Raw genomic sequence first — 14,708 nt, forward strand, 5'->3', positions numbered from 1 at the left:
GCTATATAAATTAAATGTATTATTATTATTAAATATATTAATATACACACAGAGTTTTAGCAACATATTGTGGCGGTCCCTGGATATTAGGCCACTCCTAGGGTCAGTCCCCTCGGCACTTGACGGATAGGGACGAGGGACTACCCACAGGCTATGGGGTTTCTACCCAGGGCTTTTTGGGGAGTGTTCGAACCTTCAGTGGAACTCGTTGTGAGTGGATGCTCACAACCAGCATTAAAGAACTTTCAAAATCTGCCTGGCGTCCAGCCTATTTCTGGCCATGTCCAAGCCACTACATTGGTGACCCCGACGTTCATCACGCGTCGTGATAGACCAGAACAATGCACAACCTGGTCCCGCCGACCTCAAAGCCGTCGCGCTAAAGCTCACAACATTGTGGACAGAAGAGCCTGATGTCTGGTTCCAGCATGCAGAGGCACAGTTTGCTGTGCGGGGCGTGACAGTGGATGAAACCAAATATTTCTACGTCGTCGGCGTTCTGGACCAGGCGACTGCGAGGCGCGTTAAACCTTACCTCCGCGCATCCCGGCAGCTAACAAATATGTGGGCCTCAAGGCCCTACTCATCAGGAGGTTTGGCCTTAGCGACTCCGAGCAGGCAACTCAGATTCTGCGTATGGAGGGCCTCGGTGACCGCCGGCCATTGGCCCCCCCTGGAGGACATGCTCACCCTTATGGGCGACCATGAGCCCTGTTTCTTGTTCAAACATGCTTACCTTCGGCAGCTCCCAGCCGACATTCGCCTGCAGCTCGCCAGCGATCCCTTCACCAACACGGAGGCGCTGGGCGAGCGTGCTGACTAGCTGTGGATGGCCCGTCAGGAAGAAATAGAAGCGCTGGCTGTTGTCTCAGCAGCATCTGGAAGCGCACAGCAGGTCGGGGCCTCCGTCGACCGCGTCTCAGGGCGACCTCCGCAGCGAAAACCGGCCGCCATCGGGCACCCCGGCACAGGCACGTCGTCCCCGCACGCCCGCCAGCAGTTCCTTCCGACGCCAGCAGGGGTCGCTGGTGGTCGGCCTAGTCAGCACCACCTCCTATATCGCTGGAGGCCACCAGAGGTGGCTGGTGGTCGGCCCAGTCAGCACCATCGCCTATACCACTGGACACCAGCAGAGGGGGCTGGTGCTATTATCACCGCCGCAGGGAACCAGCAGCCAAGCAATGCCGCCCGCCTTGTGCCTTCCCGGGAAACGATGGGGCCGGCCGTCAGTGATTCCTTCAGCGGCCGACCAGATTCATCGCGTGTTCACTCGTGATCGCTGCACCAGGGGTCGGTTCCTCGTGGACACCGGAGCGGAAGGTGAGCGTCCTGCCTCCTTCCATCGCCGACATCCGTGCGGGCAAATGCGGCCCCCTCCTCACTGCGGCGAACAGGACCCCAGTCAGTACTTACGGGGTAGGCACGGTTGCTCTCAACTTCGGCCATAGCTAGTTTTCGTGGGGGTTTGTCATCGCAAACGTTTCCCAGCCGCTGCTGGGCGCCGACTTCCTGCGAGCACATTCAATGCTCGTGGATGTCAGGCGGCAGCGCCTGGTGCACTCCAGCACGATGGAGCCGGCCTCCCTCCACGTAGGACCCCTGTCGTCCGTGGATGCAACTTACGCGCGCATCCTGGCGGATTTCCCGGACATCATCGAACCCCACTTCCGCTCCTTCGCCCCCAAGCATGGGGTGGAGCACCATATCCCTACAACCGGCAGCCCGAGCATGACCGTGCGCGGCGTCTTGCACCGGACAAGCTCCGACTAGCGCGGGAGGAGTTCCGCCGGATGGAGTCGATGGGCATTGTGCGCCCCTCCGATAGCCCATGGGCGTCACCGTTCCACATGGTCCCCAAGGCGGACGGGGGCTGGCTGAATGATGCGACCGTCGCCGACAGGTACCCAGTCCCGCACATCCAGGACTTCAATGCCCACCTTGTGCGTGGGTACAATCAAATTCCGGTCCACCCCGACGACATCCCCAAGACAGCCATCATTACACCGTTCGGGCCGTTTGAATTCCGTTGAAGAACGCCGCACAGGCCTTCCAACAGCTTATGGACTGTGCGTGCCGTGGCCTGGACTTTGTATTCGTGTATTTGGATGACGTACTCGTGGCCAGCCATTCGCGGCAGGAGCACCGCACCCACCTCCGCCAACTGTGTCAGCGCCTCAGCGCGTACGGGTTGGCTGTTAACATGTCCGAGTGCAGTTTCAGGGTGACGGCCATCGACTTCCTCGGCCACCGCCTGACCCCACAAGGGGTGGTACCTCTGCCGGCCAGGGTGGATGCTGTCCGCCAGTTCCCCCCGTCCGACCACCGTTAAGAGCCTCCAAGAATTCGTGGGGATGGTCTCTTTTTATCACCGCTTCTTGCCGGCGATAGCAGGAAACATGCGCCCATTTTTCCACCTCATGACCGGTCATCGCAAGGAGGACGAGTGGTCCAACGAAGCAGTAGCGGCGTTCGAGCATGCCAAGGAGGCCCTGGCCAGGGCCACGATGCTCGTCCATCTCAGGGAGAATGCACCAACCACCCTGACCATGGACGCTTCTGAGGTGGCGGTCGGAGCGGTGCTGGAGCAGCTCATTGACGGGTGCTGGTGGCCGCTCGCCTTTTTCAGCAGGCACCTCAGCGGTGCTCAACGACGTTACAGCACTTTTGATCGTGAGCTCCTCGCCCTGTACCTCGCCGTACGCCACTTTCGGTACTTCCTGGAAGGGAGGCCCTTCAATGCCTTTACGGATCACAAGTCGCCCATTGTCCCCTGGCGGCGCAGTGTTCGAGGTGCTCCATGGGCTTGCCCATCCCTCCATTCGGACGACGACAGCCCTCGTAGCCTCCCGCTTCATGTGGCACGGGCTGTGCAAGCAGGTTGCACATTGGGGACGCACCTGCATCCCGTGCCAGACCTCCAAGGTCCAGCGACACGTGCGTGCGCTGTTGCAGGTGTTCGGCGTCCTTCGGCAGCAGTTCGACCACATTCACGTGGACATCGTGGGGCCGCAGCCGCCATCCTGGGGCATGGCCCACCTCTTCACTGTTGTCGACCGCTTCATGTGGTGGCCTGAGGCTATTCCGCTGGCGGACACCTCGACAGCTACCTGCGCTCGGGCCTTGGCAGCGCACTGGATCGCCCAGTTCGGGGTGCCGCTGGACATAACGTCCGACCGGGGGCCTCAGTTTAAGTCGGAACTGTGGTCGGCCATGGCATGCCTCCTGGGAGTTCGCCTACACCACACCACGGCGCATCATCCAAAGGCGAATGGCCTGGTGGAACGGTTTCGCCGCCAGCTGAAGGCAGCCCTGAAGCCACGGCTCACGGACCCAGACTGGGTGACGCCCTGCCGTGGGTTTTGCTTGGGATCCGCACCGCACCCAAAGAAGACTTGGCATCCTCCTACGCCGAGTTGGTGTATGGGGCCCCGTTGATGTTTCCCGGGGAGTTCATCCCACCGGCACAGGGTCAAGTGGAGCAGCCTTCGAACGCCCTGCAACATCTTCGGCAGACGGTGGGTAGGCTGGCGCTGGTGCCCACGTCTCGTCATGGGTCCTTCCGTCCGCACGTTCCTCCTGCTCTGGAGGACTGCCAGTTCGTTTTCCTGCACAGGGACACTCATCGGACACCTCTCCAGCGGCCGTTTGAGGGCCCCTTCCGGGTCCTGCAACATGGTTCGTCCACATTCGTCCTGGACATGGGGGTTCGGAGTGAGACCGTTTCAGTTGCGCGGCTGAAGCCGGCGCATGTTGACATTGATCAGCGCGCGGCCCTGCCTGCGAGGTCGCCCTCCATCTAGGTTACCTACTTCAGTGTCTGCTCCGTCCCCTCCACCTGTCGGCCGGCCGCCGGTTCCTGCGCCGGGCGTGCTGCGCACCCGGGCTGGTCGCCTTGTGCGCCTTCCTTTCTTGCCTCCGGTTCTTGGGGGGGGGTCCTGTGGCGGTCCCTGGATATTAGGCCACTCCTAGGGTCAGTCCCCTCGGCACTTGACGGACAGGGACGAGGGACTACCCACAGGCTACGGGGTTTCTACCCAGGGCTTTTTGGGGAGTGTTCATCCCTTCGGTGGAACTCATTGTGAGTGGATGCTCACAACCTGCATTAAAGAATTTTCAAAACCTGCCTGGCGTCCAGCCTATTTCTGGCCACGTCCAGGCCACTACAATATAGATATTAAATATTAGTTCTTTCATTTTATACAAAGATACAGGCTATGAAATTGCAAATGTACTTCTGGTGATGTTCAGCAACTCTCAAGAAATTTTAAATTGCAACCAGAGGTTTTTCAGCTATGAAAACTAATTTTATTCAAACTCACTATTTTAAACCTAAAAGGGCAAAATATATATTTCTTGAGAAAAATACTAAATCATCCCAGAGTAATCATCTGCAAGCAGCAGACATCCTGTCAGAATTAATTTAGATAACTTATAACCAGATCAGGAGACATTAATTGAACAGAGAGAGAGTCATGGTTATACAGCACGGAAACAGGCACTTTGGCTAAATTTATCAATGGCGACTGAGATGCCTATCTAAGCTAATTCCATATAGAGTAAAACAAGCATCTCCTTTTAAATGGAAGGCATCAAGAATCATTTAGGCTCAACTGGAAAAAGATCCAAGTTTTTAAATATTCAAATCCTGATGTGCCCAATTGAAATCATTATTTCAAATCAGTATGGGATGGAGCAGTAAAGGACAGAGTATATATGATTCATCTGTTAGTATATTTATATTTCAGGTAATTAATGGGATTGTAATATTATGGAAAGTCATGTTAGGATAAAATGGATAAAGAGAGTGTGACAAAAATAAGGGGCCAAAATAAGCTACTGAATGTATTCCTATCATATACACCACCAGATCTATCACCTTTGCTCCACATTAAGGGACTCAAAAATTGGGTAATGCAGATTTTTTCAATTCTGACTCTAACATTAGCAGTAAAATAATAAATAATTTCAACTTCTCTCATTTTATATAGTAAATATTCAAAAGGAGTGAAAGTGAAAAACATATTTGCAACAGAGGTTTGCAGTTATGACAAACTTTCAGAGAAGATGGGATTGATTTTAATTCATTTGGAAGAGACATTAATAGTGATTCGAAAGCAACATTATAAATAGCTTTATGGAGAGATGATGAATTATTTGGATCATTCAACTAAATTTAGGGTATTTATTCACAAAATGCTGGAGTAACTCAGCAGGTCAGGCAGCATCTCAGGAGAGAAGGAATGGGTTTTCAAACTAAATTTAGGGTATCATTAAAGGGGCAAGTTAAAAAATATTAAAAAGAACGCCTTTGAAGAATGAAGCAGTGGGAAATAGAGGATTGCGAATTTCAACAAATTTTGAAAAGATAAAAGGAACAAACAAACAAAAGGGTTTGAGATTAGGGAGAAGACGACAAATGTGTCAGTGTTCTAGCTCGGGATTGCCAGATATTTAACATAAATATGTTGGGGGACAACAAGATTGCAAGTATGATGCTGCTTAAAAGAGCACATTACAGGAGTCAATAAATTTAATAGGAAAAATCTCAAAGGAAAAAATACTGTTCATCTAAAAGTAAGATCTCCAATGGAAGATGGCCAAGACATTGCAAATTATGACAATGTTAGGATGATAGATGAAATTGGCTATAATAAAAGTGAACATGAGATCATAACTTTAACTTAAAAGGAGGTAGCAAACAGGTTGTGTCCAGAGTGTGCGGAGGAATTAATTTAACACCACAAAAGAATTATAAGAACAGGGAGCTACTCAGCCCACCTGTGCAGACCACTGAAAACACCTTTAAAACCACACCCACCTTCATACTTTTTTGTGATTAAAGTGATTTTTCACAATCACTTTAAGCACAAATTTTAAAAGCTACTCATAGTCAGAGTGTGGATACAGGCCCTTTGGCCCAACTTGCCCACACTGACCAACATGCCCCATCTGTACCAGTTGCATCTGCCTGAGTTTGGCCCATTTTGCTCTAAACCATGTAACTTAAGAAATGGTTCTTAAAAGTTGCAATACTACCTCTGCATTAACTACCTCCTCTGGCAGCTCGTTCCATTCACCCACCATCCTATATGTGAAAAAGTTACCCCTCAGGCTCCTGTTAAATCTTTCCCCCCTCTCCTTAAACATATGTCGCCTGGTTCTCGATTCCCCAACCCTGGGCAAGAGTGCATCTACCCGATCTATTCCTCTCATGATATTATAGACTTCTATAAGATCACCCCTCATCCTCCTCTGCTCCAAGGCATAGAGTCCTAACCTGCTCAACTTCTCCCTGTAGCTCAGGTCCTTGAGTCCTGGCAACATCCACCAACATCTGATATAACTGCAACATGACCTCCCAACTTCTATACTCAATACTATGACTGATGAAGGACAATGTGCCAAAAGTATTTTTGTGCACCCTATCTACTTGTGGTGCCACTTTCAATGAACTATTTATCTGCATTCATGGATCCCCCTACTCTACAACACTCCCCCAAGCCCTATCATTAAGTCCTGCCCTTGGTAGTCTTCCCAAAATGCAACACCTCCGTTTTTTCTGCGTTGAATTCCATAAACCATTCCTCAGCCCAACTGCCCAACCGATCAATATCCTGTTGCATTTTTGACAACCACCTTCACCATCTGCAATACCACCCATTTTAATGTCTAGTTACTTTTGAATCTGACATTGCTCTTTCGAGTAGTGGATTCCCAATTGTACAAAATGCAAAGCCATTTACATCCTATTTTTCATAACATGGAGGTAATATGAGGGCCAGCAATAGATCTTTATGGTAATTTATTAGATAACATTGCAGAGAAGCAATTAGAGATATGCCAGCCACAACTAAAGACACAGGACTCGAACAAACCTTTTTTAAGTTTGCGGGTCAAAGAGTCATGTTCTATGTACAAGACCGTGGGATATTTTATATGGAGAGAAATACTGTATTCCAATTTATTCGTTTTGAGGGGATTTAAGTGCTCTAGATGTTCCTATTGGTAAAGTTTTACAGTTAATTAGATCTGCACCTTGTTCGTCCCTGATCCCGATGACTTATTTCTCCCAACCTCTTGCACAACTACTGCTGGCGTAAAAGGATACACACAATCTATTGTACACAAACAGGACATTCGGTCAAGCGGATGTAATGTCAGGTTGTTTCCCAATGGCGATTCCCTGCTCGGGTTTGTGCTCAGAAACATTAACCGAGGCCTCACATGATCCCCTCTCATGCCACAGAATGTTCTCTCGGCCGGGGGCCGTGGCGGGGATGGGAAGAGGCCAAGCGGACACCGGCGGCCAACGAGAGATCCACGGCTGAGTGAGAGGCAGGCAGACAGGCAGCGAGGCCAGGGGCCGCCGAGACCGGCCAGCGGCGACAGGTTGACTGACCATCGCTCCCCGGTGTCGACATCTGCATCGCGTCTCACGGCTGCTCTCGCTCTCACCTGTCCGCATGTGTGTTCTCCTGCGGCTCCGACGTCCCTCTTTCATGGCGCACAGCCGCCGCTCATTCTTCTTCATTCATCGCCGCCGCACACAAACAGCTCCCTCACGACAGATCCCTCTCGCATCGCGAGATCACGGCCTCCGCGAGAAGTGGGCGGGGCACGACTTGCGTCACAGGGGCGGGGGGAGAGGCGAAGGGGGGAGCGGGCGTTGTGGGGTACTCGCGTCACAGCGGAGGGGGGGCGGGCGTTACGGGTTACTCGCGTCACAGCGGGGGGGGGGGGGGGGCGCGCGCGTTACGGTACTCGCGTCACAGCGGCCGTTGTGGTAGCGACGTATCCCTGGCAACGGGAAACGTTGCGAAGGTCGGGTCTTGGAGAGAAGGAATGGGTGACGTTTTGGTTCCAGATCCTTCTTTTGCTCTCGACCAGTAACGTCACCCATTCCTTCTCTCCACAGATGCTGCCCGTCCCGCGGAGTTACTCCAGCATTTCGGTATAAACCAGCATCTGCAGTTAGTTCCTACACAAAGGTCGGAATGATCAGCTGGCCTTCGATGTTGCTCGACGCCTGAAGAGTGTGCGCGGTGTTTAGTTTTGTATATTTAAAAAAATTAGGAATAACTTTTTTTTAATGACCCATTTCATTTAATGTCGAACAGGTGAATTGTCACGTCAGCCAAGCCCGGTTACCACCGATGTGACCAGAGTGAATTTTAATAGAAAAATATTAATAGACAATAGGTGCAGGAGGAGGCCATTCGGCCCTTCGAGCCAGCACCGCCATTCAATGTGATCATGGCTGATCATTCTCAATCAGTACCCCGTTCCTGCCTTCTCCCTATACCCCCTGACTCCGCTATCCTTAAGAGCTCTATCTAACTCTCTCTTGAATGCATTCAAAGAATTGTCCTCCACTGCCTTCTGAGGCAGAGAATTCCACAGATTCACAACTCTGACTGAAAAAGGTTTTCCTCATCTCAGTTCTAAATACAGAGAATATACAGAGAATATACAGAGCCTTTATTTGTCATTCGGTACCGAGGTACCGAACAAAATTACGTTACCAGCAGTCACACAAAAAAAAGAAACACAAGACACATAACCCCAACACAAACATCCATCACAGTGACTCCAAACACCCCCTCACTGTGATGGAGGCAACAAAACTTCCGCTCTCTTCCCCACGCCCAAGTCCCCGCGGCCTAGCCGCACCGGGCGCTGAAACATCCCGCGGACGAGCCGGGCGATGGAAGGCCCCGCGGCCGTACCGTGCGCAGCTAAGTCCTACGCCCGAGCCGTGCCGGGCGATGGAAGGCCCCGCGGCCGAGCCGCACCAGCGATGTAAAGTCCCGCGGTCGAGCCGCACCAGCGATGTAAAGTCCCGCGGCCGAGCCGCACCAGTGATGTAAAGTCCCGCGGCCGAGCCGCGCCGGGCGATGGAAGGCCCCGCGGCCGAGCCGCACCTGGTGCTGAACCGTCCCACGGCCGTACCGGGCGATGGAAGGCCCCGCGGCCGAGCCGCACCGGGCACTGTTAAGTCCAGCGGCCGAGCCACACCGGGCGATGGAAGGCCACTTGGGCGATGGAAGGCTCCGCGTTTTAAATTTTTTTTTTAAGCGCAAACGGAGATACGACTCGGAAAGTGTCGCATCTCCGTTGAGGAAGAGATTTTTTAAAAGGTTTCCCCCACCACCCCCCACCCCCCACATATACACAGCTAAAGATAGGCTATTTCATACATCTAACACTAACAAATAGACAAAGAAAGAAGAAAGACAAACAGACTGCCGGCGAGCCGCAGCTGCAGGGCAGCGCCGCCACTTCCGGACAAATGGCCTACCCCTTATTCTTAAAATGTGGCCCCTTGTTCTGGACTCCCCCAACATTGGGAACATGTTTCCTGCCTCTAACGTGTCCAACCCCTTAATAATCTTATATGTTTCGATAAGATCCCCTCTCATCCTTCCAAATTCCAGTGTATACAAGCCTAGTCGAGGAATATCCTTCCTCAAACTTGGAGACCGCACCTGGAGTACTGTGTGCAGTTTTGGTCTCCAAATTTGAGGAAGGATATTCTTCCTATTGAGGCATGCAGCGTAGGTTTACTAGGTTAATTCCCGGAATGGCGGGACTGTCATATGTTGAAAGACTGGAGCGACTAGGCTTGTATACACTGGAATTTAGAAGGATGAGAGGAGATCTTATCGAAACGTATAAGATTATTAAGGGGTTGGACACGTTAGAGGTAGGAAACATGTTCCCAGTGTTGGGGGAGTCCAGAACAAGGGGCCACAGTTTAAGAATCAGGGGTAGGCCATTTAGAACTGAGATGAGGAAAACCTTTTTCAGTCAGAGAGTTGTGAATCTGTGGAATTCTCTGCCTCAGAAGGCAGTGGAGGCCAATTCTCTGAATGCATTCAAGAGGCAGCTGGATAGAGCTCTTAAGGATAGCGGAGTCAGGGAGTATGGGGAGAAGGCAGGAACGGGGTACCGATTGAGAATGATCAGCCATGATCACATTGAATGGGGGTGCTGGCTCGAAGGGCCGAATGCCCTCCTGCACCTATTGTCTATTGTCTATAAGGCATCAGAGATGTCCTCATTCTTCAGGAAACGGGGCTTTCCCTCTTCCATTATAGATGAGGCTCTCACTAGGGCCTCCTCTATATCCCAAAGCTCCGCTCTTGCCCCGTCTCCCCCCATTCGTAACAAGGACAGAATCCCCCTCGTTCTCACCTTCCACCCCATCAGCCAGCGTATCCAACAAATCTTCCTCCAACATTTCCGTCAGCTCCAACGGGACCCCACTACTGGCCACATCTTCCCATCTCCTCCCCTTTCTGCGTTCCGCAGAGACCGTTCCCTCCGTAACTCCCTGGTCCATTCGACCCTACCCAAACCACCCCCTCCCAGGGCACTTTCCCCTGCAACCGCAGGAGATGCAACACCTGTCCCTTTACCTCCCCCCTCAACTCCATCCAAGGACCCAAGCAGTCTTTCCAGGTGAGACAGAGGTTCACCTGCACCTCCTCCAACTTCATCTATTGTATCCGCTGCTCTAGATGTCAACTTCTCCACATCGGCGAGTCCAAACGCAGGCTCGGCGATCGTTTCGCTCAACACCTTCGCTCAGTCCGCCTTAACCAACCTGATCTCCCGGTGGCTGAGCATTTCAACTCCCCCTCTCACTCCCAGTCTGACCTTTCTGTCATGGGCCTCCTCCAGTGCCATAGTGAGGCCCACCGGAAATTGGAGGAACAGCACCTCATATTTCGCTTGGGCAGCTTGCAGCCCAGCGGTATGAACATTGACTTCTCCAACTTTAGATAGTTCCTCTGTCCCTCTCTTCCCATCCCCCTTCCCAGTTCTCCCTCTATCTTCCTGTCTCCACCTATATCCTTCCTTTGTCCCGCCCCCCTGACATCAGTCTGAAGAAAGGTCTCGACCCAAAACGTCACCCATTCCTTCTCTCCTGAGATGCTGCCTGACTTGCTGAGTGGACGCATTGGTGATCATTTTCCAATGTTCTATAGATTCAGGATCAGTTCCTGCGGATTGGAGGGTAGCTAATGTTATCCCACTTTTTAAGAAAGAAGGGAGAGAGAAAACAGGGAATTATAGACCAGTTAGCCTGACATCGGTGGTGGGGAAGCTGCTGGAGTAAATTATAAAAGATGAAATAGCGGCACATATTGATAGCAGTTACAGGATCGGTCCAGGTCAGCATGGATTTACGAAAGGGAAATCATGCTTGACTAATCTTCTGGATTTTTTTGAGGATGTAACTAGGAAAATGAACAAGGGAAAGCCAGTAGATGTAGAGCACCTGAACTTTCAGAAGGCCTTTGATAAGGTCCCACATAGGAGATTAATGGGCAAAATTAGAGCACATGGAATTGCAGATAGGGTACTGACATGGATAGAAAATTGGTTGGCAGACAGGAAACAAAGAATAGGGATTAACGGGTCCCTTTCAGAATGGTAGGCAGTGACTAGTGGGATACCGCAAGGCTCGGTGCTGGGACCACAGCTATTTACAATATACATTCATGATTTAGATGAAGGGATCAAAAGTAACATTAGCAAATTTGCAGATGACACAAAAGCTGGGTGGCAGTGTGAACTGTGAGGATGCAGGGTGACTTGGACAGGTTGTGTGAGTGGGCAGATGCATGGCAGATGCAGTTTAATGTGGATAAATGTGAGGTTATCCACTTTGGTGGCAAGAACAGGAAGGCAGATTATTATCTGAATGGTGTCAAGTTAGGAATAGGTAGTACAACTTCCTTTGGGTGTCCTTGTACATCAGTCACTGAAAGTAAGCATGCAGGTACAGCAGGCACTGCAGAAAGCTAATGGCATGTTGGCCTTCATAACAAGAGGAGTTGAGTATAGGAGCAAAGAGGTCCTTCTGCAGTTGTACAGGGCCCTGGTGAGACCACACCTGTATTGTGTGCAGTTTTGGTCTCCAAATTTGAGGATGGACATTTTTGCTATTGAGGGAGTGCGCTGTAGGTTCACAAGGTTAATTCCCGGAATGGCGGGACTGTCATATCCTTATCCTTTTACCTACAGTTAAACATCTTTTAAAAATTGCACAGCCAAGCGTATGTTGTTATTTTAAATATATAGATCCAAGTTTTCACTATGTTCTATGTACAGAATTGTTTCCTAACTTTACACCTGAAAGTCCTGGCTCTAATTTTATCAAATTCCCCCAGCAGTCCTGCCACCAGACATAGAGGTCAGTCGATAGTCTATCTCCAGGTTGTTAGTTACTCCAACCAACAGTAGTGTCCCTTGACTTACCTATCAGTTCTCTTCATTACGTTGCAAATATCCATAAGGGACACATTTCTGAGATTTTGTTTCTCTTTCTTAATTAAATCCCTGATCTCCAGATGTCACTCCAGCAAAACTGTGCCGCAATCTATCCAAGACCAATAATCCTTTCTCGGTTTTCCAGACATTTTCAGAGTGCTCCAGTGCATATTTATCCAGCACTATGTAAAACATGGCATTACTTCTACCCTTCATCACTCCAATCATCTGGTTAAAAAGGTCCATGTTCCATTAGCCCTGGTTGTTTTGTGTCTCCTTGCTTGACATTTATTTATGTGCATGGGCTGCAAGATTTTAAATTCTTATTGCTTTCGGCTTTTAATATTCTGTTCTATTCTTGAGTGAAAAGTGGATGGAATTACAATTTCCTCCACTGAAGTGTACCTGTTACAGTTCTTAATTTGTTCATATCTTTTTGCTTAATGTTTAATGTTTAGGTTTATGTTTATTATTGTCAAATCTACTGAGGTACAGTGAAAAGTTTTATTTTGCATGCTATCCAATCAGATCAGATAAAACTATACATAAATAAAATTGTCAATCTCAGGTGCATTAGGTAGAACAGAGGGAAAGATACAGAGTGCAGAATATACTGTATTTCTCAGCATTACAGCCCACCACTTCCAGAGACAAAGTTCAACATCCATAATGGGATAGAGGGGAGTAGGACAGTACCGTGGCTCATGGAAGGTTCAGAAGGCTGATCATGGTTCAATAGTTCAATGATTCTTTATCATCACATGTACAAACGAACAATGAAATTATTTTTTTGCCAACAATAAAGTCATGGCTCTTTATTATCACATCTACAGATGTACAGTGATATTGTTTTTTGCACACAGGTCAGTAAAGTATTGTCATACCTAAGCACAATCCCCAATTAGAACAAAGTGCATAGAAATAGTCCACTAAGTTCGCTTAGTGGCCAGATTTTGGCGCCATTTTCAAAGTCCAGTCCACATTCTGGAGCTGTGCCCAATCCAAGCAAACTTGGGCTGTTGCAGTTGCCTCCGTCTGGATTGACCAGCAAATCATCGTCCCTATCCTTGCCCAGCCATCTTTTGCCCTTGTGTTGCGGGGATGCCTCCTGCTGCTGGCCTTGAGGGTAAGCCTCTACTTATGCACCCTGTCAAGATCGCTCGGGATATTATGTTTCAATTAAGTCACCTCTAATTCTTGCAAATTCCAGCAGATAGAGGTCTGGGCTGTCCAACCCTATTATATAAAACAATCCATCCATTCCAGGTATTAGCCTAGCAAGCTCTCTCTGGACTGTTTCCGATACATCCAATAAGGAAACCATAACCATGCACAGTAGTCCAAATGAGGTCTGATTAATACCTTATATAACAGAAGCATGATCCCCTTACTTCTGTTTTCAATCACTCACTTACCAGACCCTACTATTGCATTCGCCGGCTCCCACCATTCACCTCTCTAGTTCTCCAGTCCTCGGGGGATCAGCAGGGGCCAGCCCGGCAGCTTCCCTCTGCAAGCCCAGGGGCCCACTGCTCCTGCCTTCTGTCCGAGTATATATTTACACTATTTACAATGCATGATTTAACAAGCTGAAAAGCCATTTCTGGCCAGGATCTCAATAATCAAGAGCTGCTTTCCAGGGCCAAGATTCCATCGCAGGGAAGGTGAATGGAAAAATGCAGGTTGAAGTAAACTCAATGGTTTATTGAGGCAAAGAGCACCAAACAATCCTGCAGGCTGAATGTGGCTTCTGCAAGCTGTAAGTCGTGCATGGTGGCTACAAGACATTTTTGATAATGTGTTAGTATATTGAACGTTTAGTGCCTTGAATTCACTGCTAACCATTAAATCCAGACCAAGCAAGGTAGAGCATTTGGTCTGAAGAAGGGTCTCGACCCGAAACATCACCTTTTCATTTTCTCCAGAGATGCTGTCTGTCCCGCTGAGTTACTCCAACTTTTTTGTGTCTATCTTCAGTTTAAACCAGCATATGCAGTTCCTTCCTATACATTTGTTGTTTTGTCATGCAGCTTTGTGGTTGAATGCATGAAGTTTATTGCACTCTCTGGAGGTTATACCATTCACCACACCTAATAACACAGAGATTATTGGGGAAGCAAAAACTAGAGATGTAGGAGATAATGTATTGGAGTGAATGGGAGACTGGCTGGCTAATGGGGAACACGGAGTAGGAATAAATGTGTCTTTCTCCAGTTGTAAGATGTAATGAGTAATGTGCCATGGGTATTGGTGCTGGAGCCTTAGTGAAGGGTGAGGGCACTGGTTTCTAAATTTGCTTATGAGACAAAGTTGGATAGAAATGTATGAAAATCAAGAAATTGCAGATGCTGGAAATATGAAACATTAACTGAAATTGCTACAAACTCTTAACCGGCTAGGCAGCACCTCTGGATGGATAAACACCAAAT

General features: G+C 49.5%; 1 protein-coding gene across 2 annotated transcripts in view; it reads right to left on the reverse strand.

The window, feature by feature from the left end:
* The window catches only part of slc30a9 (solute carrier family 30 member 9), an 82,856-nt gene extending 75,249 nt beyond the window's left edge, over positions 1 to 7,607 (reverse strand). For both annotated transcript variants that reach the window (XR_013547264.1, XM_078399237.1), the window contains exon 1: positions 7,456 to 7,607. The gene's annotated coding sequence lies outside the window, so the exon portion shown is untranslated. The remainder of the gene's footprint in view (positions 1 to 7,455) is intronic.
* Between the last annotated feature and the right edge of the window lie 7,101 nt (positions 7,608 to 14,708).

Source organism: Rhinoraja longicauda, chromosome 1, assembly GCF_053455715.1.
Source record: "Rhinoraja longicauda isolate Sanriku21f chromosome 1, sRhiLon1.1, whole genome shotgun sequence".
In the NCBI taxonomy this organism is placed as follows: Eukaryota; Metazoa; Chordata; class Chondrichthyes; order Rajiformes; family Arhynchobatidae; genus Rhinoraja; species Rhinoraja longicauda.